A 22550-nucleotide genomic window follows, 5' to 3' on the forward strand; every position below is an offset into this window, starting at 1 on the left:
TTTCAGCTCAGGTCTGATCTTGGGGTTCTGGGATTGAGTGTGGAGTCTGATTGGGTTTCTCTCCCTCCTGTTCTGCCCCTTCCCTCCTCATATAAATAAAATCTTAAAAAAAAAAAATAAAAGACAGTCATGGAGATTGACCTGACAATGATAACTACCACAAAACTGCAGAGGATAGTTCCTTCTGCTGGCCATTGATCCCATGGTTCTTTTGTTTCTTAGTTTGAAATTTTAATGTGTGGAGAAAGGTCTAGGTAAATCAAATGGTCTTGGCTTTAGTGGCATTTGACTAAACTCTAATGCATATAAGGAGAATTGGGACATTTTTTTCAAATTTTGAAGTATTATTTTTTTTCTAGAGCTGTTTTACCAAATGCTACTTTTAAGATTTACTATGTAATATTTGACCTATACTAGAGTATATATAATATATATACAAGTCTGAAGTCCAACAATGCATGTGAATCCAACCCCCAAATTAAAATGAGAGCATTGCCAGTAACATCCCATCTACCTCCGCACTACTTCCCTGTCTAAAGTGCTCTGACTGACCTTCTTAATTCAACACCCTGCAGGTGCTGCTGCTGTTGCTCAAGCTTACTGTTCCCTTCCCTCTCTCAACCTGTTCTTCCTCATGTTTACCATCTCACAAAATGGTGACACCGCCCACTCAAGTAATCCAAGCTAGACATCTGAAATTCCTTCCTCCTCGTTTTGTCAAATTCCACCCCCCACGTCTCTTGTATCTCTTGCCATGTCCCAAACACTTATCTCAGCCTTAATTCTGACCCACTTTATTTTTCCTGGGGACCACCTGTCCTCCTCACTTTCTCCAGGCTCCCTGTTAATATCATTACTTAAAATCTTTCACTGCTTTTCCTTGCAATAGTCCTCATCAGGCTATCCAAGTTTAGACCGAATTGCTGTAGTCTTCTCACTTCTCTCATGTCATCTTTGGCCAACTCTGTGCTCCAATGATATTGAACTACCTGCTTGCTGTCCCCCAAGACAGTCATGTTGTTTTGTTTCTATGCCTTGGCATACTTTTCCCCTCTGACTGGGGCCTCTTCTCAGGGAGGATCACTTTAAAGAGGGAACTGAAAGACTATTTCCTCCCAGAAGATGTCCTTGCCTCCTCTAGGGGAGGAACCCCCTCTCCCTGTTCTCACAGCATCTTGTGCATGCTCTATTTGGCGCCACTAGCAGTGCGACTTTTGGTAAATTATGAACTTTCCTGTGCCTGTTGGCTTTTCTGTAAGATAAAACAGTGACTACCTTGGGAGGATTAAATGAGATACGCCACAGGACAATGCCAGGCACATGGTACATAGTCCACAAATATCATTTGATTGTTCCACGATAGTACATTCACAGACTTTCCCTCCTGCTGTCTGTGTGTTTGGCATTCCTTTAGGACAAAAACTGCCATGTTTAGCTCTTCATCCCTAAGGCCTAGAACACTCTGATACGTGGTAGGTACTCAATAAATATTTGCAGAAAGAATACAAATAAAAAAACCTCTTTCCTTTACTGTACACAAAAAGGCAGAATGGAATCTTGTGTATGCACAGTCTAAAATACAAATATAGCCCAAGCTGAGGCCAGAAAATGAAAAAGTGACAAAAGAAACAGATACAGTGCAATTCAATCTGATGACCGTATCATTTTCTTTTATGGCTTAAAAAAAAAAATGCAATGGCCATTTCAGATTCAAAAATTATTATGCCTGGGTGGCTCAGTTGGTGAAGCATCTGACTTCAGCTCAAGTCATGATCTCAAGGTCCTGGGATCAGGCCCCCCAGTCTGGTTCCCAACTCAGCAGGGAGTCTGCTTGTCCCTCTCTCTGCTCTCTCTCTCAAATAAATAAATAAAATCTTAAAAAAAAATTATGACAGCAGTAGCATTTTTTTCCTGGTGGGTTAAGTATAATTATCACTTAAACATAATATATCAGCAATTTTAATGCTCAATTTGACACACACTATTAATCATAATTTATTAAACCATAAAGTCAAAAAAGCAGTGAGAGAAGTCTAATTTTCTTCAGTAGCAGAAGTCTTAATGTCAACATACATATACAAATACTCATATTTCCCAATGTCATTATATTCATTTGGATTGGTGGTTTTCCTCATTTCTGATTCATCCCTATTTTGTGGAGAACATTTATACTCAACTTGTTTAAAATGTATTTGCTTCATTAAAAAGAAAAACTCTTTTCACAGAATGTTTTTGTTATTGATTGATGGCCAAAGATTTAGTATGTAGGTATGTATGTATGTATCTATTTCCCTTATTATTATTATTTTTTTTAGTTTCCATAGCAGCACACTGAACTATACTTTAAATACCATGTAGCTTTCCTCAGGGAAGGGATATAAAAGAGAAGATGGGCAAATTCCAAAAATTTCTTTTTAAAACACATACACACACATATCAGCTACAGAGAAACAAGATTCAAAAAATGAATACTCCAAGTACTGTTTGGTAGAAACAGTATCATAAATCGTGCGCCCATATTTGTCACTCAGAAAAAAAAAAACACTTCTAGAAAATTATATTTTTTTTAAAGCTTTTTATTTATTTATTTGAAAGAGAGAGAATGAGAGATAGAGAGCATGAGAGGGAAGAGGGTCAGAGGGAGAAGCAGACTCCCTGCTGAGCAGGGAGCCCGATGCGGGACTCGATCCCGGGACTCCAGGATCACGACCTGAGCCGAAGGCAGTCGCTTAACCAACTGAGCCACCCAGGCGCCCTAGAAAATTATATTCTTTTCCACCCAAATGTTTAAACCTGTTAAATAAGGATGTTTCATAAGAGATTTCTTCTCTAACAATCAAAGCAACCTTCTTAGTAAGCGAAAAGTTAGCTACTATACTAGTATGAGTCATGATCACCTAAGAATTGACAAATTACCTATTTTCCTCTTCACTTGAATCAATTCTACTTTCTTATTGACCAAATAGAGGCAACTTAATCAAATCATCCTAAAATCAGTTTATGAAGAAGAGAAAAAGTATGGCTTGCCTACAGGGAAAAAAAAACCTGTCAGTTAAATACTTAAAGATGACACCTGTAAATTTTGTTATCCTACCACTAAATTGAAGACATTAGGTCTACTACTGCTAGGAAAAAACTCTAATGCACCAGAATCCTTCTAATACATGAAATAGCTTTACAAAAGAATTCTAAACAATAGCAACTGCCATGTGATCATAACATTAGAAAAGATTAAAGAAAGACAATTTCCCTTTTCAGGTGGAACAAAATCATGATAATGCTATTTTCTTAAGCCTTTAAGTTTTGGGGTGGTTTGTTATGCAGCAACAAATGACTGAAAGCAGCAAGGAACACCGGGGCCCTGGTGTAGTGAGCACAGACTCTTAAGGGCATGGAAGTCCGCGTGAATCAATATTGTTTAATGAATGGCTGTGGGGCACTGGTGGGCATAACGAAACACGGAGAAGGGTGGCATCAACGGCACAAGGCACAGAGCAAGAAGACTGTACAACTGCAGTAGTGACTGACTATACGGGTGGCACCCTATCCTCTTGAATGTAGCCAGAGAGACTACAACTGTTAAAGTGACCTTAAGGCTCACAAATTGGTGTTGAGAGAATATTAAAATGTAAAATAAAACTAAACTGGTCTATTTTTCTTCATCTTTCATTTCTTTGTAACTCTTTTTTTTTACATTTTTACAGAAGGGTTACAACTCTGTAATACTCATTAGTGCCTTGCTGTAATGCAAACGGACTCCTTTAAGGGGCAAGGACGAATAGTATATTTCTGTATAGGCCCATGTCAGTGTAAAAGACATTCACAAAGAAGTGCCTCAAAGCAACCTAAGTTAATCAAGAACAGAATTATCTCTGCTTTAGGGATGAAGTAAAGGCATTCTACTACAGTTGACCCTTGAACAAAATGGGTTTGAAATGGGTGAGTCCACTTACACTTACATGTGGCTTTTTTTTTCTTTTTTTTTTTAAAGATTTATTTATTTGAGAGAGCGAGAATGAGAGAGAGAGAGAGTACATGAGAGGGGGGAGGGTCAGAGGGAGAAGCAGACCCCTTGCCGAGCAGGGAGCCTGATGCGGTACTCGATCTCGGGACTCCAGGATCATGACCCGAGCCGAAGGCAGTCGCCTAACCAACTGAGCCACCCAGGTGCCCCATGTGGCTTTTTTTTTGATACAGTACTGTAAATGCATTTTCTTAATTTTTTCCTCTAGCTTACTTTATTTTAAGAATATAGTATATAATACAACATAAAAAATATGTGTTAATTGACTGTTATTGGTGAGGCTTCCAGTCAATAGTAGGCTATTAGTATTTAGGTGTAGGGGGAGTCAAATGTTACACACAGATTTTTGACTGTGCGGTAGTCAATGCCCCTAACCCCTGCATTGTTCATGGGTCAACTGTACTAAGGAGTGATGTCACTTGTAGTGACTCAAAGGGTAATGATGATGTGAGGTTGCATTTTACGAAACTCCAAAGTCTGTAAATTAGAAATGACATGAAAATATTGATATTTTTACCTTATACACAAAACCCGAAATGTGTATCCAAAGAATAATTACCATTTCATAGTCATTGTAAAGCTGGCTGAAGAAAGGAACTGAATATTGTTTTTATAGTGCTGGCAACAAGAAATATCTATCCTTTGTTGAGACCTCATTATTATGAAATCCTGCAGAACTTACACTTGATATAAAATGCTACCAGCTGAACTCTAAATAAACTAAGCACCCAGTGCTGTCCCCAGTCTAACTGGAGTTTCTTAACCTTTAAAAAATATTTTTTGTATAATAAATGTTAGTATAAAGGCCATTAATTTCTGGCAGGTGGCTGTACTTCTCTAGCTAACACATATTGCTATTTGGGTTTAAATGCTACCACTTAAAAGATTTCAGTCTTGGTTGGTATTAAAAGTTGAAATGAAATAAAGGCATTAATTTTTCTGTGGGAAACTGTATTAAAACTAGTCTCTGATTTAAAGAATAGGTTATATATTTTAAAGAGCAACATGCTTAAAGAATGTTTTTTAAATAAAAACATTCTCAAAAAAAATGATTCATAGTTTTAATAGAAACATCACCAAAAAGAACAAAGTAATCTAAAACTCACCCCCAGATTTATTCCTCAGAAATGATCAATAATAACATTTGATGATCCAAATATCTCCTCCAGTATTATTAGTGGAGAAAGAAGATTGATAGGGGTGCCTGGGTGGCTCAGTTGGTTAAGCAAATGCCTTCGGCTCAGGTCATGATCCTGGAGTCCCGGGATCGAGTCCTGCATCGGGCTCCCTGCTCAGCAGGAAGTCTGCTTCTCCCTCTGACCCTCCACCCTCTCATGCTCTCTCTATCTCATCCTCTCTCTCAAATAAATAAATAAAATCTTAAAAAAAAAGAACATAAAAAAGTCCATAAAATGGGATCTTATACATATCATTTAAAATAACAATTTTGCTTAATTTAAAAGATGATAAATAAAACTGAAGGAATAAGTAACATTTTATTTAAACAGCAGAAATGTCAGAGCCTCAAGTAATCCTCTGATTTTCAGAAAAGGATTAGGAAAGGCTGGTGCTTCAGCTCTACACAGCATCTGTCCTTCTCCTATGAATGATGAAGTTTGCCTTGAGCTTCCCCCATCTTCCTCTGGCCTCCAGATTTTCATTACCTATTATATTTTTAGCCAATTACAACACAATCTGATCTACAATATTAATACTATGGGTACTTTTAAAGGCATAGAATGATTTTGATGAATTTAAAAATAAACCTAAATCCCCACACCAACAAATTTTAAAGTGATCTTTTTAAGGCAGTCTAAATTATGTACTGCTGCAAATGTGCTATTTAGCCAATCTGACAAATGTGATATTTTGCTGTTGGCTAGACTTTGTTTCACATGCTAGCTGGGAATATGAAATGCATTTCCAAGGTGAATTTCATGAAGCACTACTGTAGAGAACGCTGTAATAAAATCCAGACATTCCATCCGCTACATTCCTTTCCTCTAATACTCCTGTAATTCAATCTAAAAAAGATGAAGCAAGTCTGTCTGGCTAGATCACTGCTTTAGACACCACTAATGTTGCTTATTGCTAAGCTTCAGATATTTTCTGGGTACTCAACTATCCTGAAATCACTGAAAACCAAACCAAGGAGATTTTACAATTTTTCTCTCCTTGTTTTAAAATGGTAACAATCCAACAACTCAATTCTGTGATGGTTTCCTGACACTACTATTTCTCAAAATCCTCACTAGGTTTTCTCTCTCATAATCTCTAGTGTGAAGATTTTCAAACCTGGTTGTACATTCTAATCACCTGGGGAGCTTTTAAAACTAAGAATGTCCAGGCCTAATTCCAGATCAATTAAATCATTGATTTAATCTTTGAGGATGAGGTCTGGGAAAGTTGTTTTAAAAAGCTTTTAAATACCATATAGTGCCTTGTGAGTTTTCTAAATGAAGAATCCAAGGCATCTCTATGTCAACAGATACTCTTAATTAAACCCGTGTTCAGAAACAGTGAAAATAATTTTATTAAAATTTTTAAGAGGTAAAAGTCATCATTCTATCAACTGTATTTCTCATGAATAGCATCTATTTTCAACATTTGTAAAGCTACAGAACTGCTTTTCTGGCTCAAAGCCGTATTTTTTTTTTTTTAAGATTTTATTTATTTATTTGACAGAGAGAGAGACAGCGAGGAACGGAACACAAGCAGGGGGAGTGGGAGAGGGAGCAGGCCTCCCGCTGAGCAGGGAGCCCGATATGGGGCTCGATCCCAGGACCCTAGGATCATGACCTGAGCCAAAGGCAGATGCTCAATGACTGAGCCACCCAGGCGCCCCCAAAGCTGTAATTTTAAAGTATCCCATCATACAAAACTTCTTTTTAAAGGGTAAATAAGGTTAGGAAATCTTGCCTGTTTATTGGGAAGTTTTAGGATTAGTTTGAGGGATTAAATGTTAGCAAAACATAAGACTGACTGACAAAACCTTAATAAAACAAGAATCTGGCAAAGAGTAAAAGGAATAAATGGTCACTGATTTCAGAGCTCATTTACAGGCTAACTTGTTTTTCTTGTTTGTTTTTTAGTTTATCCCAGCTTTCAAATCTTTTATTGTTTATATTAGGAGTTCATTTTATTTCATGAATTTCCAATCATGTTTCATAAGAAATGTTCCATAATAACCGACTTCATTTATCCCCCTAGTACATGCTTGGGTTTTGGGCAGTATTCCTGCACTTGTTACAGAAGCTGATTAATTCCTTTTCTGATTTCCTTCTTCTTAAACCATTCTCACAAAATCCTCCAGGATTCCTCACTCAAATTGGCTACAAGTCCTCACGCTAAAAAAAAAAAAAAAAGTGTTATTCAAACTAAGTTGGCCACCATGTTGGTATTTCTGGGAGACTGCAAGGGTAGTACAGAACTATGGGTAACTTTTAAAGTTAAAGCTAGTAAATTTATTTACTTTGCATTTCCAAACTAGAAATCTCTGCACACAAATCTGCAAATCTACTAGCTAATCATCTCTCAAACATGTTCCTGAGATGCTGCAAGGTTCTGAACGTCTAACTACCCAAGTGAACACAGCACATGGATGACAAGGGAGCGAGGGGAAAGCCTAACAGGCCAAATAAATCCTGGCCATCAGTGGGTGACAGATGTCTCAGCCAGATCACCCCCACAGCAATGCTGACCACATGGAAAATACAAAGCTCTCTATAATTTTCCATTTTCCTCCTTTTCTATAAATGAGGCTCCACACGTGTAAGAAATCAGAGCTACATGTTGGTATAAAATGTTACTATTAGACATTATTTCCCATTGATAGGTTCAGACCCATCCCAGATTCTAGGACTAACCTCATCTCCTTTGCAATAGTGGGGAATTGCTCTGAAACACATAAACTGAAAGTTAAATTAGCCATTAGGGAGTTTCAAGTAACGTAATATTTCTGATCAACTAAGCTCTTCAATGGACAAGCACCATCGTTAGGAATACAAAGCAGACCACAGAGTTAAGACTATTATTCTATGTTTCATCATTAACACTCTCTTAGGTCTGTTTTAGTCTGGAAGTAGCTATAGTGAAGGCACATGAATTTATACATTTTTCAGACACTGAGTTGCTTTTTATAGCAATATCCCACATATCAAATGGATAGACAAGAAAACTACTGTCATCTGAAAATAAGTGAGGGAAAAAAAAGAAAGCTCTTAAGTATTTATGTACCTACTTCTAGAACCTCAAAAATCCTTTGGATATGTAAGAAATTGGACATTCTTCATTGGACTCAAACCAGCTTTGAGAAAAAGGACTAGAGAGAGCCTGCCTGCCTGGTGATTTCATAGGGGTTCTGGCCTTCTGTTCACAAACTCTTCATGACAGGTGCAGCCCCTTCCCTCCCTCCATCTGGGGCCTGGCTAAGCACTAAAACTGGCCTCTACACCAGCAAGAAGCATATGGGCTGGGACAGGAGCAGCATCTCCTTTCTGATGGTATTGGCTCCCCGTTGTCTAAGCTTGTCCCTTTAATTACTGTATCTTTGTCCTGACTTACTGTGTCAAGCATTTCTTCTTTTAAGAATTATTTATTTATTTGAGAGAGAGAGAGAGAGAGAGAGAGAGAGAGTTGGGGAACGGGCAGAGGGAGAGAGAGAATCCTCAAGCGGACTCCCCACTGAGTAGAGAGCCCAACCTGGGTCTCAATCCCAGGACCAGACCCTGAAGATCATGACCTGAGCTGAAATCAAGAGCTGCCACTTAGCCAACTGAGCCACCCAGGCACCCCAATCATTTCTTAAATGTAATAGTTGATATGAAGAAAATATGACACATACTTCTAAGTTATGAAGCACAATGAAGTGAACCAGTCATCCAAAATCAAGGCAGAATATCACCATTATCATTGCTTCTGAGCTCTTTCCTCTGCTAGGGTATTCCCTCAGAGGTGACTCTGATCCTAAAATTTGTGTTTCTCATTCTCTTTTCTTTTCGGAAGAATAGATTTGCCATATATGTATATATCTCATATATTGTTCAGTCTTACCTTTGTCGGGGTCTTTATTTTTTTTTTAAGATTTCATTTATTTATTTGAGAGAATGAGAGAGAGAGAGCACGAGAGGGGGGAGGGTCAGAGGGAGAAGCAGACTCCCCGCTGAGCAGGGAGCCGGATGCAGACTCAATCCTGGGACTCCAGGATCATTACCTGAGCCAAAGGCAGTTGCTTAACCAACTGAGCCACCCAGGCGCCCTGTTGGGGTCTTTAAAATGGTAACCTACTACATGTAATCCCATCTGGCTTGTTTTTCTTAAACAAATAAACAAACAAAAACTCACTATAATTTCCCTAATGTCATCCATGTTGATACTTGTAAGTGGTATCTAATTCAGCTTTACTGCTGTGTAATATTCCATTATGTAAATATACCAACATTCAGTTACCCAGTCTCCTCTCGATGTAAACTACTATTCTTGGTAGATTCTCCCTTTAAGAACTTTCCTATGAATATCCTTGTAAATGTCTCCTACGGCAGGTAGAGGAACTGCTGGGTTGCAGGGTATATGAATGATGAACACTGTAAGTTTCCAGAGCTGTTACATCTTCCTCTCCTGCCATTCCCAAAAAATGTTGCTCTGCCCATCCTTGCCAACACTTGGCATTTTCAGACTTCTTAATTTTTGCAATGTAGAATGTGTGAAATGGAATTTCAATGTGGCCTTAATTTACATTTTCTTGAAAACTAATGAGTTTTGTGATTCTTTTTATATGTCTAGTTGCCATTGGTTTCATCTTCTAGGAGATGCCTTTTACTTTCGTCCCTTTTTTTTTTTTTTAGATTGCTAATTTTCGTATTGATTTTAAGGAATCCTTTACATCTTCTATTATACTTTGTCATATATGTTACAAAACTGTCTGCATGCTTCACCCTCTCTGGGCCACAATTCTAGGGCTGGCTTCCATTACACCTTCCTTTCCAGCCCCCAAACTACTGAGGAATTGAGAAAACAGCAATATGGGTTTCCAAATAGAGTTTTAAAACACATATCCTAAAAAAGGATATTTAAAATAATTGGGTATTTTTTCACAGAGATTAGCAAAGATAAAATTGTCAGGGATGGCACAGGTGGGAGAAACACACACTCAACTACCACTGTTGAGAATGTAAAGTGAATCTTGATCTTGTTAAGGGTGGTGATACATGAGTATACATATTTGACAAAACTCACTGAAATTACTGCATGCAAATTCTATTACACAGGTAGGTGGTATGGCATACTGGCTCAGGTCTGGTTCTACAGTTAGACTGCCACTTCACTCTGTCACTTAGTAAGTTACTTCGCTTCTCTAAAGCCTCGGGTTTCTCAATGGCAAAACGGGGATAATAGCAGTATCTGTATTATTAGGGCTGTTGTGAGATATAAATGAAATTGTGTGAAAGTGCTTAGAATAATGCCTGATAGACGTGTGTTAGGCTGCATTTATCAATCATTTAGTTTGTTGTAGGGTCTGAAAAGTTCTCTACCAAATCATAACCGTAATGACATTCTCCTACATTTTCTTCTAAAAGTTTAAATATTTTAGTTTTCACATTCAGGCAGGTAGTCCACTTGTAATTTATTTGAGTTTGCTGTGAAATAAGGATGTAATTTCATTCTTTTTTTCTGAGAGATAACCAAATTTATTGTTACCCATCCTTTCCCAATGATTTTGAATACTACTCTGTCACATCAGATTTCCACACGTGCTAGGTTAGTTTCTGGATTCTTGATTATGTTCCCTAAAGTTTATCGTCAATCACTGCACCAATTCTACATTGTCTCAATTCCTACAACATTATAATCAATCTTGATATATAATAGGACAAGTCTTCCTTCCTTGTTCTTTACAGCTGTCTTGTTGATTGCTGGGGTTTTGCTCTCTCCTGTGAACCTTAGATAATTAGGTTCCATGAAAACAGAAACAATAAAAATCCTGTTGGAATCCCACTGAATTTATAGATTTAGTTTGGAAGAACCGATAATCATTAGCTAATACTGATCCACTAACATGGGCTATCCATTTAGATCTTCTTTTAACTTTCATGTTTTACAACTTTCTTTATAGTTTTGTCCCCAATGTTACAGACTCTATTAACAGGAGAATGCAATCTGGGTACATTTACTGTCATTACTGACATATTTGAACCCATTTCCTGCATCTTTTTTTGGTCCATATGTCCTCTATCCCCTGTCCTCTTTATTTTGGCCTTCTATAACCCAACAGCCTCCTTTCTCCCCCTCTGTTGGTTTGGAAACTATAGATAAATAACCTTTTAAATTGTTGTCTCTCTGCATGTGACTAAGGCCATACCGTTGTCTCCTTGCCTTTATTGAGAGTGAAAGGAAAAAAAAGAACTAGAGAAAAAGGTGAAAGAAACATAAAGGGGAGAACAAGAGACAGGGAAGGCATACTTTGAAGTGGGGAGTGGAACTGAACACTTGAAGGAATGGGGCTGTGTGATTTCCTTCCTCTTTTACATTTCTTAGTCATTCCAGGTAACCAAGGTCTGTTTTTATTGTAACTATTACTGTTAAAATGGCTTACCACTTTTGTTTTTCTGATTAGTTTTAGGTGAGCTATTTTAGTTAAAGCACTACAAAAACTTGTCACTAGCAAAAATTTAAGGTAATGGGGTATAGATCGACTGGAAGACGGTACATTTTCTTTCTTAAACTTAGGAGACCATTTGAAACAAAGCAGTGTTTTCATCATGTTTCACCACATAAAATAACACAAGACTTAAAAATTTAAAAATTCCTAAAAAGTATTTAATCATGATAAGAAAGCATAAACTATGTGTGTGTGGGGGGGGGGAGTTTATCTCCATTTCGTATTTCTATCATTTACTTGGCAAGGAAAAGACCAGATATCCTTTCAGAATATTTTTACACAAAGCTTTCAGGCCACTTTTCTCACATAATTTTATTTAATGCTTTAATGTTTTCACGTTCTTTAGGATTTACACACTTCTAAGGCTCTTTTATATGGATCTAGGGGTGTATCTTTAAAGTGTACTTTTCCCTATCCATTAATGATCCATTAAACACCTTAAAACCACCATCATTTCTATTTGCAAGATTAACTTAGGTATATAAAGTGAAAATTGAAAGGACTTAATTTAAGAAAACCAGAAATAAAAACTAAGGTTGATGAAAATTAATGATTTAGGGGTGCCTGGGTGGCTCAGTCGTTAAGTGTCTGCCTTCGGCTCAGGTCATGATCCCAGAGTCCTGGGATGGAGCCCCACATCGGGCTCCCTGCTCAGCGGGAAGCCTGCTTCTCCCTCTCCCACTCCCCCCTGCTTGTGTTCCCTCTCTGGCTGTGTCTCTCTCTGTCAAATAAATAAATAAAATCATTCATAAATGAATAAATTAAAAAAAGAAAATGATTTAAAAAATGCAAATAAACAAATATTGAACAAACAACAATTAGGTTTGTTCAGCAATACTGAGATTAGTTGGTGTCTCCAAAAGAAAACAAAAACCAGAGGCACAAAGCAGCAAAGAACTGATCATGGCAATTACGACCTCCATTAGACAAATATCACCAAGTTCTCTTCTGTTCTCATATCTGCACTTTCTTTAAATCCACAATCAAGAATGCCTACTGCCCACTGTTTGTGTGGGCCTCTGGAAGCTTAAACACAGAAAAGAAGTCAGTTTACTTACTTTACAGTTTTGGTGAAAGTGTATTCTAAATTTTGGGACTCCTAAAGATTGGTGATTAAAGTTTGATGATGAAAAAGTGTCACATTAGCAGAATCTTTAGCATATAATTTATTCAGTGTTGTATACATTCATGCTATTTTTTAATGCCAAAGAACACCATTTATTAATCATTGGTGATATTCACATAATAGAAGGGTAATGTATTCACTTATTTAAAAATCCAAGTTTTTTTTACACCTTAGATTTTTATTTTATTAAACTTTCTGAGTATAGTTGACACACGATGTTACATTAGTTTCAGGTGTACAAGATGGTGATTCCTCTACAGCTTATGCTATGCTCACCACAAGTGTAGCCACCATCTGTCACCATACAACCCCATTACAATACCATTGACTATATTCCCTGTGCTGGGCCTTTTATTCCTATGACTTATTCACTCCATAACTGGAAGCCTGTCTCCCACTCTCCTTTACCCATTTTGCCCATCCCCCCACCTCCCTTCCTTTGGTCAACCTGTTTGTTCCTTGTAAATACCTAAGCAGTTTTATTAAATACAAAATACTTCACAGCTTCTCACAGAAAAGTAATTTATCTATGGCTCTCCATAGGAAGCATACAAGTAATATAGGCAAGATCTTCAGTGAGGGTTCTACTCTTCTTTTCCTGCCCCCAGTGATAGAGAACACACTGCTCTCATGAGGCTGTCAGTGTCAATGGTGAACAACTCTGGGTATTAGAAAGCTTTCCCCTAGGGCGCCTGGGTGGCTCAGTTGGTTAAGCGACTGCCTTCGGCTCAGGTCATGATCCTGGAGTCCCGGGATCGAGTCCCACATCAGGCTCTCTGCTCAGCAGAGAGTCTGCTTCTCCTCACCCTCCTCCCTCTCATGCTCTCTGTCTCTCATTCTCTCTCTCAAATAAATAAATAAAATCTTTAAAAAAAAAAAAGAAAGCTTTCCCCTATATACTAAAATAAAACTGTCTTCCCTATAAATAGCATCCATCTATTGCCCTAACCTTATATCCACAGTAAGGGAAAAATCACTACTCTCTCCCATGTGACAACTCTTAAATTAAGACAGTTATTTTGTTAAACATTAATTTTTCTCCTTTTCTAATCTAATCCCTAAAACTTCCCTGGCATTCTAGTTTTTCTCAGGATATGTAAAAGAGATTTTTTAAAAACATTTATTTATTTTTTTTAAAGATTTTATTTATTTATTTGAGAAAGAATGAGAGAGAGAACACAAGAGGGGGGAGGGTCAGAGGGAGAAGCAGACTCCCCACCAAGCAGGGAGCCTGATGTGGGACTCGATCTTGGGACTCCAGGATCATGACCTGAGCCAAAGGCAGTCACTTAACCAACTGAGACACCCAGGCACCCCAAAGAGATTGTTATAAGCTGAACTGTGCCCCTCCAAAGAAGATATGAAGAAGCCCTAATCCCCACTACCTCAGAATATTACCTGATTTGGTAATCACGTTAAAATGAGGTACGTAGTGTGGGCCCTCACCCAAAGAGACTTATGTTCCTTATAAAAAGGGGAAATCTGCACACAGAGACCTTCACAAAAATGAGGGCAGAGATCGGGATGATGATCTATCAGCCAAGGAATGATAAAGACTGCCAGCAAAAAACCAGAAGCTGAGAGAGTTTTGGAACAGATTCTGCCTCACAGCCCTCAGAAGGAACCAAGGAACCTATCGATACCCTTGCCTTGACTTGTAGCTTCCAGAACTGTGAGACAATAGATTTCCGTTAATCGGGCCACCCGGTTTCCAGTATTTTGTTATAACAGCCCCAGCAACCTAATACATTTCTCAGAAATGTGACATGATAAAAAGTTAAGGAAATTTTCCACAGCAGAATGCTTGGTTTTGTTTATGGGTAAGAATAATTCTTTCCTAAAATAGACTTACCATTACTTGGAAACATAAATGCTCTCAGCAGTAATATATTTGAATACTTCCTGAAATTATGTTTTGAACTACTGGTTAGTACAAACCGATTATGTTTAGTTTTTTCCTATGACTTTTGCTTTCATGATTTCTCCAGTATCTCTGCTTTTGCAGAGCTGATAAAACTGTTAACAGTAAGAACAGCAAATACTGGTAACCCTTGGCTCTTTGTTCAAATCCTAATATTTGAACAACGTATTAGACCAAGAAAACTATAACCTGTAAACTACACTTTATTTACAAATTTAGAAAATAAGGAATATAAGAGTTGATGGGCAGAATATATGATTATATAAATTATTTTCAAAGTATACTGTATCAGCGATTTCCATCAATTTTGGGAACTTCTCTGTAAATACTGAAATAGAAATTAATTTTGAAATACTAAAAAAATTAAGATCAGCAACAATATTTCATATAGAAAATTCTTTTCCTTTTTCTTTTTTTAATTTATTTATTTGACACAGAGAGACACAGTGAGAGAGGGAACACAAGCAGGGGGGAGTGGGAGAGGGAGAAGCAGGCTTCCTGTTGAGCAGGGAGCCCAGATGTGGGGCTTGATCCCAGGACCCTGGGATCATGACCTGAGCCGAAGGCAGATGCTTAATGACTGAGCCACCCAGGTGCCACTCATTTAGAAAATTCTTAAGCAAGAGATATCCTGAGATGCTTATGAATTCCCGAATATCATTATAGCCTGTAATTTCTCCCACAAAGTACACTGAAGCAGCAAACAAAGCCATTTTCAAATGGAAATGCTGAGCAGACTGTGCCTTGTAAGGGATCACTCCAGTTAAACTTTCTGTAATGATGGAAATGTTTTACTTCTGTGCTGTCCAGTAAGCTTGAATGCCTACTGAGCAGTGAAACGTGGCTAGTGTGACTGAGGAACTTAATGTTTAACTACCTAAATAGCCACAAGGGTCTAGTGGCTACCATATACGTTTTTTAAGATTTTATTTTTTATTTTATTCATTTGAGAGAGAGAGAAAGAGAGACAGAGAGGATGAGCAGGAGGAGGGGCAGGGGGAGAGGAGAAGCCAACACCCCGCTGAGCAGGGAGCTCCAAGAGGCGTGGGGCTCCATCCCAGGACCCTGAGACCATGAACTGAGCCAAAGCCAGAGGCTTAACCAACGGAGCCACCCAGGTGCCTGTTGCCACCATACTGAACAGCACAGCTTCTAGGTTCATTCCCGTCCATACATATTTTTCTTCTCTTTTCATTTAACACAGTAGTTCTCAGCCAGTGGCAATTCTGCCCACTAGGTAACATATGGCACTATCTGGAGACATTTTTGGCTGTCATAACTGGGAGGTGCCAATGGCATCTAGTGGGGAGAGGCCAGGGATGCTGTTAAACATCCTACAGTGAATAGGACAGACATCCCCACGAAGTGATTATCCAGTCCAAAATGTCAAAAGTGCTAGATTAAGAAGCCTAGACATATTTAAATGATCTTCAAATGAAATTAAAAATACTCTGCATATCAATATGAATGGCTGTATGATTCTAACATTAGCTAGTCTGCTCTTAAAATCTTTTGCCACTGTTCAATATTTCCATCTCAACTGCTGTTTTCTCTGTCCACAGTCTCTTAGCAAGTACACTACATCAGTCATAGTGGCTTCTGTAAATTTCACATGCCTGAAGCTGGTAAATTTACTTCAGTAATAGGGATAAGTATGCATAAACCCTTAACTGTTTTGTAAACATGAAGACATTTATAACACAATAATTTTTACTTTTAGCCTTTCATTTAACTTCAGAAATACATGAAAGGGCTAGTTTAGTGCAAAGGCATAATTGATGAATAAAGAGCTCATGTTCTGCTAACAAAGACTCAGCAGTAATCTTTTTCCACTCAACAAAACAGTAATATATTTAAGACATTTAAATTACCTATTATGCCATTATTATTGTAAGACACTCTTTATTTGAACATTATAATCTATACCAAAAGCGGAGAAGAGAAAAATCTCCATTCTTAAACGGTTCAAAAATCCAATGGAAGAAGAAATAGTTAATATAGCCACAGTCACAAAAAATGAACAAAAGCAAATTGTTTCTGACATGAAGGCTAATAAAGGAATCTTGTTGGAAGTTCTGGCCTATGCAATGAAAACAAGACCCAATAGTTTAGAATGTGTTTTCTGTCTTAACGAAGGAAACAGAAAAGATGACCTCTTCCAGGGCGTTCATGACAAATTCTATTTTTAAGGTTTTAACATGTTCAATTTCCTTGAAAATTTTGCTCCTATTTACCTTATTTCTCATTGCCTAACTGCAACTTCTGTAAGTATCCTATTCTTAGATACAACTCCTAAATATTTCAGTTTTTCACATGATAAATCTCATCAAAATTGGAAAATAAAATCTACCTTAACCTAATTAAAAGATGATAAATTTAGCCATCACTGAGATTTTACAACCATTTAGAAGTATGTAAAGCACATATCAGGAAAGAAAAATTTCACTTATAAATTGTGACTGCCCTCAAACTTCCACAAGGATTTAAAAATTACTCAAGATGTTTTTCATTAATCCTCCATGATCTTAACACACAAAAGGGAGAAACAGGATGCTATTACAATAATGCATTTAGGAGATGATGCTAGCTTGGACTAGAGTAACGTGAGTAAAGCTGGTGAAAACTGTGGGGATCCTGTGTATATTTTGAAGGTAGAGCCAACAAGATTTGCTGTAAGATTCAATGCAGGCAACGAGAGAAAAACTGGAATCAAGGATAATCCCAGGGTTTTTGGCCTGACCTGCTGGAAGGACTAAGTTGTCATTAACTGAGCTGGTTCAGGCTGCCAGGGGAGCCAGACTGGGAAGGAAATTCAGCAGCTCAGTTTTGGATATCTTAAGTTCTAGATGACTTTTGGATGTTTCCAAGTAAAGTAGGCACCTGAAAATATGTATGATTATGAGTTCAGCACAGAGGTCTGGGTTGGAGATGTGAATCATGAGAGTCCTCATAGAAAAGAGAAAAAAAATCTTGGAACTGAGCTCCTGGACCCGCCAACTTTAAGAAGCTCGGCATGTGGAGGAATGTGGCAAGGGAGACAGAGAGGGGTGTGGCCAAGGGAGTTATGAAGAATACACAAACAAGGTTTCTTGTAAACCAAGTGAGGAAAGCACTTCAAGGACAGAGTGAGCAACTGTACCAAAAGCTCCTGGTAAGTTAGATGAGGACCAAACAATTTGGTCACATGGAGGTCACCTCTGGACCTAGAAAATGGCAATTTCAGTGCAGTGGTTGGTGGCAAAGCCTACATGATGTGGGTTCGAGAGTGACTCAAAGGAGAGGAAGTGAAGAAAGTGTATATAGACTGTCCTTTTGAGGAGTTTTTACTTTAAAAGAGGGGGGGAAGAAATGGGGTAATAAGAAGAAAAGTAGGCTGAAAGAATTTTTTGTTAAATGGGAGAAATAACAGCATGTTTGCTGACAAACATCTAGGAGAGAGGGAAAACATGCTGGAAAGAAGGGGGAAAATTGCTGGAACATGGTTTTTAAGGTATGTAATTTAGACTTTAAAGACACCCATTAAATATAATTGAACAGGATCAATTTACTTCTGCCAGATAATAAAATTATGGCAAAACAAATATAAGTGTTATTAATGTAAAAAAGGGAAATACAGACATATGGAATTACAAAGGCGGTCTCCAAATTAATCGAATTCTATATGAGAAAGTAGTACTTATCAAATATCTAGAGTAATTAGTATTCTATATTTAGAAGTGAAAAAGAGATCACAACGTAAAAAAAAAGCTGAACTGTAAACTATAAATTCTCTTTACAACTAAAAAATAGTATCTAAAGAAAAGTGTAGGTTGAGAAATATTTAAATCAAATAAGACTTAAGGTTAATTAAGTAAGGAGCTCAGACAAACAAGTAAATTATCAAGTAACCAAGAGATAAATGGGTAAAGTACATACAGACTATTTGTACAACAGGAGATACAATAAATATCAGGACAAATATTAAATCTTGCTAATAGTAAAATGCAAAAGAAAACAATGAGATCTGTTACTAAATATAAAACACCCAAATCTGGCTACACTGTGAGACAGACAGTAATCATACATTGTTGGTGGCAATGTAAAATATTAACATCCTTTCGATAGCAATTTGGCAATTCATATCAATAGTCAGAAAAATATTCATAGTCTTTGACTCAAACACTCCCCTTGGATATTCAGCCTAAGAAAATACTTAAAGAAAAAAGTATATATAAATGATGTTCACTATAGCATTATAATTATATTAACATTAGTTATGATAATGAAATATTAAGAATGATCTAAAAACAAAATTAAAACAATGAATGGCTATGAAAATTATGAATTTTGTGCTGATTACAGAAGAGATAAAATATAATTTCAGAGAACACAGAAGATGCTTACAATATAGTGAGAATAATATAACACTTTTTTTTTTTCACTATACTCTAGTTACAACTATGTCACCTACAACGAGACAAAGAAAAATGTAAATTGAAAACAGTTTAAAAATTCAGTATGCTGGGACTGTAGGGGAATATGTTCTTCCTTGCTCTGATAACAAGTACTAATACTTACTGAATACTTACCATGTGTCCAATGCTGGACTATAAACATTTTGTATATGGACACCTTTAATCCTATGGGTAGGTTATAGCCAATAAATGGCAGAGCTGATATATGAATTCAGGCAGTCTTTTATCCTGATCTTAACCACATGATATATACCCAAATTAAGAAAAATTAGAAAAGTGGGATTTCTCTCATCCTGTTAAGAGTCATGTTTCAAAAGGTAAGGTATAGGTAATCACAAATGAAATATCACGTGGTAATCTCAGACTACTATCCCTTAATAATTGCTAACTAACTTTTCAATCTTGCCTGCTAAGTTAAAAATGACTTTAAACAGAATGGAAAAACAAAACAAAATAAAACCATTTCATACCATTACAGAATGCTAGAGCTGTACAGGAAAGTTTAGATTACCAGATCCCTTTACCTCTACAGAGAAAGAAACTGAGGTCTCTAATCAGTGAGGGGTTAACTCAAGGTCATTCAGGTGGTTAATATAACTAATGCTAGTTCTAAATTCCAGGTTTCTTGATGATAGCCCAATGGTATTTCTTTCTATACTATCTTATTCCCCTCCCCCATAAAAAAAAATCTATATCCATTATGTTTTAAGTGCAGAATAAATGCCTGGCAGCACATCTGGTGTGTTTTAGTTAAACTAATCTCTACAATAGTTTTAATAGTGGTTTAATATTATAACCACATTAAGAAGACGACGGTGAGGGGCGCCTGGGTGGCTCAGTAGTTAAGCGTCTGCCTTCGGCTCAGGTCATGGTCCCAGGGTCCTGGGATCCAGGCACATCGGGCTCCCTGCTCGGTGGGAAGCCTGCTTCTCCCTCTCCCACTCCCCCGCTGCTTGTGTTCCCTCTCTCGCTGTCTGTCTGTCAAATAAATAAATTCTTAAAAAAAAAAGATGGTGAAGCTCAGATGAGTGTAGCACATTGCCCAGCAGCATGCAGCTATTAACTGGCATCCAGATCTGATTCCAAAGCCAGTGTTCTTCCTCCAATATTTACCATAAGGTCTGGGGAGAAAGTGCTCCTGCACACAGGGAGCTCTGGTTATGGAAGTTCCTTGTGTTCTCTGCCCATGCCACCAAAGGTTCACATTGAGAGAACTGTCTGATCTTTTTTCAGGCTCAGGACTAGCTGGCTGTACCAGTGGGTTAAAAAGAATGTAAATAAATTCTATCTCCTGGCGTGACAAAAAGTTTCCAAGTGTGTGTTGATCCTGGGATTGGGCTTTTGTGTCCCTTTGGTACAATCAAGGGAGTGGAAAACATTTAGTGCTTAGAGACTAAGAAACTGAGGAGCATAGGGGCAAAATATAATGATGCTAATATTCTTGACAATTGTGCTTTCTAGTATCCTAATGGTTCAATGGCTCATGAAATACAATTCCATGACCTTTTTTCTCCCTCACGTTTTTGTTTCTTTTCTATTGCCTCACACTTCAAATTCCATAGATTCTAGCACTGCAGGATTTAATCTCCTCTCTCCAGACAGGAAGCCCCCTAAGTGGGCTCCCTGTCTTCAGTGTTTCTTGATTTACAACTATCTCACTCAGCAAGGGAGAGAATCTTCCAAAAGCAAAGCCACCACTACCTAACAAAATTTATCACTTTTTCCTTAAATTCCTTGAAAACAGCCCTACTCTACCTTTCCGGCTCTCTCTCTCCAGTTCTCAAGTTCCCTGTAACTAATCTGCGCTTTCCCTCCTCTGTGCTTTGGCTTACAATGATCCCTTTATCTGGAATCCTTTCCTCTTTCATCTTTGGCTGTCTAAATTCAGAAGGTCCTTTAAGGTCCATCTCAAATGTAATCTCCCTTGTTTCTTCTGATTCTCCAACCAGATATAATTCCCTCCTTATCTAACCCCTATAGTACTGGGTGTAACTCTTACAAGACTTGACATTGTCACCTGTATTGTAGGTATCAGTGTATCTGAACTGTTCCATTAACATCAACACTGTGTTACTAACTTTTGTGTTATAGGTAGCACCTAGAAAAGACTTTCATATTTACAGTCAACGATCAAAAACAATTTGAGTTGAGTCATGCAAACTACATCAAAGTACTTCACAATTTTCTGTTAAAAAAAGAAAATTGGTCAAAGGAAGCCAGAGCTAAAAAAAAAAAAAAATAGTACAGCTACTTAATGGGGCACTTCATTTTCTAGGTGCAGACACAACACTTGATATACATCTACTAGGTCAAGAAAGGTATGCCTGTATTATGTAAATGATACTCAAAGGCTTAAAAAGGCTAAAAAAAAAATCTGAAGACATCTATAGTATGCTTTTATTTCCTGACTTTTAGTTCTGTCCGGATGAACGCAGGAAGCTCTAAAGCTTTAAATCTAGAAACTGTAGGGAGGTAGGACAAACTTCATTAAAACAATCAAATATAAATTTAGAGGGCTATTGCAAATCAGGCTGAATAGCCAATCAGGTTGAACAGAGGTATTAAGTGACTGATTCACTCTCAAATAAACAAAAAAAACAAAACTCGCAGGAAATTTAGCTCCTTCTTCCCAGTGAAAAACAAAATTTGAAATTCTGGTAATGTTGTTTTTTCCACATTCTAAAGCTAATCGGAGAAACCTGCTGCCTCACAAAAACATTTCATAAAGGTACTGAGGTAATACTACTCCTACAGAGATCATGAATAATGAATCGACGTGCCCCTGGCTGTACCCACGTCATTGTTTACTTTGTAAATTTTTTTTTTTTTTTTGAAGAGCTGGGGGGTAAGGTGAGGAGGATGGGAGAAAATCAGTTTAAATTGTAGTCAAATACTTTTAGTGGAGTTGCGGTGTTTTTTTTTTCCTTATGGACCTGTAGCACTTGTTGATAAGAGCACAATGAAATTAACCGATAATTTGAATAAAGGCAACAGGCACCTGCAGCCTCTCAATCACTCAGCAAACATTTCAGACAAGATAGGGCCAAATTCTGTGATCTGGGCGAACAAGCGGGTGTCACCATTCCACAGGAGCGTCTTTCTAGGTAAACTGTAAATCTTGGGGCAACTGGGACCTCTCCCAGGGATCTGAGCTAGGAGCGGTCTCAGGTTTTTAGACAAATCTCTCCTCCTACCACACGTGACCGAATGGCATTCGGCCGCCTAGAGAGACACCGCACCGCACCAACCGCGGGATACAAAGGCTCAACGCTGCTGCCGCCGCCGCCGCCGCCGCCGCCGCATCCTTTGGAGGATCGCGGGGCCTCCCGCGCTCAGCATCTGCGGAGCTTGCGCAGGGCGCCGCCGCG

At 37.9% G+C, this 22550-nt stretch overlaps 1 protein-coding gene across 2 annotated transcripts in view; it reads right to left on the reverse strand.

The window, feature by feature from the left end:
* Window positions 1-22550, reverse strand: part of REEP3 (receptor accessory protein 3) — a 105059-nt gene that overhangs the window by 81966 nt on the left and 543 nt on the right. The window lies entirely within an intron of this gene.

The sequence above is a fragment of the Eumetopias jubatus genome, unplaced genomic scaffold (genome assembly GCF_037043125.1).
Source record: "Eumetopias jubatus isolate StellerSeaLion01/CBP00866 unplaced genomic scaffold, mEumJub1_p1.0 scaffold_17, whole genome shotgun sequence".
Classification (NCBI taxonomy): Eukaryota; Metazoa; Chordata; class Mammalia; order Carnivora; family Otariidae; genus Eumetopias; species Eumetopias jubatus.